Source organism: Chrysochloris asiatica, unplaced genomic scaffold (genome assembly GCF_000296735.1).
Source record: "Chrysochloris asiatica unplaced genomic scaffold, ChrAsi1.0 scaffold00139, whole genome shotgun sequence".
Taxonomy (NCBI): domain Eukaryota; kingdom Metazoa; phylum Chordata; class Mammalia; order Afrosoricida; family Chrysochloridae; genus Chrysochloris; species Chrysochloris asiatica.
The window spans coordinates 7,388,925-7,390,582 of NW_006408657.1; positions in this window are offsets into that span (position 1 = coordinate 7,388,925).

Genomic DNA, 1,658 nt, shown 5'->3' on the forward strand with positions numbered 1-1,658 from the left:
ATATATATATATGCTGTCATGTTGTCGTTGTTAAGTAATACACACATATATATGCTAGAACAGTTGATATCATTGACAATAATTCTATGCTTTGATAAAATGGCAAGTGATGTACATTTGCCTCAGAATTAGACCGGAACAGCAATAGTAATTTTCAAATTAGCCATAATGCAACAAAGTGAGTGACAAGAGGTCACTTGCTAATTTCATTTAGATTTCTCCCTTGAGAACAAGGTAATATTTCATTCAGAAAAAAGTACATGAATGCTACAGGAAATCATCTATGGGTCATCTTACATTTTCATTGTATGTGTACTGAGTCAGGTTCAATTTGCCTATAATAGTATTAATGAACAAAACTCAAATATAATCTTCCTCTAAATCTCAGATAAAATTAGTGTTTTTGAAATTACAAGGAAATCCTGGTATGGTGCTGTGGGTTAATGTGCTGCACTGCAAGGTCAGTTTGAACCACAAGGTCAGTGGTTCAAACTCACCAGCATTGAGCTCAAGCATTGCAATGATTGTGAGGTTGGCCCAGGACTGGGTAGTGTTTAGTTCTGATGTGCCTAGAGTCGCTATGAGTCAGTACAGGCTCGACAGCACCTAACAACAACAATCTATGTATTTCTTTATTCCTCTTGCTCTTCTCATTAATGGATCTTTGAACTTCCTTTGACTCTTTCATGTTTGTGGGTAGAGTTGCTTCTTCTCCACTAATTAATAATGCAACATAGATCTTGGCATGCAAACCAAACTTCTCCTTTAGTTGAAACAACTCTCTGAATCTTTGGGTCACTTATATTCTCCATGAATAGGGGATCCCCTCACAGTCATGCCCCCTAGTTTCTCTCCACTCAGGCACTTCACAACAACAACATGCACATGGTATGACTATTGGAATCTTTAAAAAATCTTCAAATTCAATCAACAAAGAAGATTACAATGTCATGTAATTTAATGATGAATTGTTGATATTTTTGCCAACACAGAATAAGATCTAAATAAAATAAAAACTATATTCATATTATATAAAATCCTATGGCTGAAAGATGAGGCTTTCTACTCCCGTAAAGATTTACCCCCTCGGAAACCCTGTACAGGGTCGCTATGGGTTGAAACCGACTCGATGGCACTTAGCAACAACAACAATGGCTAATATTAGGTATAATGCTTTGAAAATATTGTATTTCGAAAGACTATCCATGGTGGCCAGGAGGCAGGCTTTCAGAGTGTGGCCTTTGGTTGTTTAAATGATTATATATTCCTGAGTGCTTTGCGGTACATCCCCTCTCCCCCGCAAAACAAACAAACAAACAAACAAACAAACAAAAAACCACAAAAAAAGCAGAGGAAATGGAAGTAAACACTGTTGAATGATGATGCACAGAGGAGATTGAAATCATAGCAATGAAATGATGAGTGTAAAACTGGTGTTCTCCTTTGTAAGCTATCACTCAATTCACAATAAAAAAAATAAAAATAAAAGAAAGACCAAGGCAATTTTAGTAAGAGATTTTTGTTTTACAAAATGTCATTCATTAAAGAAATTTAAATTGTGTCCCATATTAAGATTTTCCCTGCATTATATTATGGACATTTAAAAATATACATAAAAGTCGAAATACTGTGTAGAGAACATTCATACACCCACCATT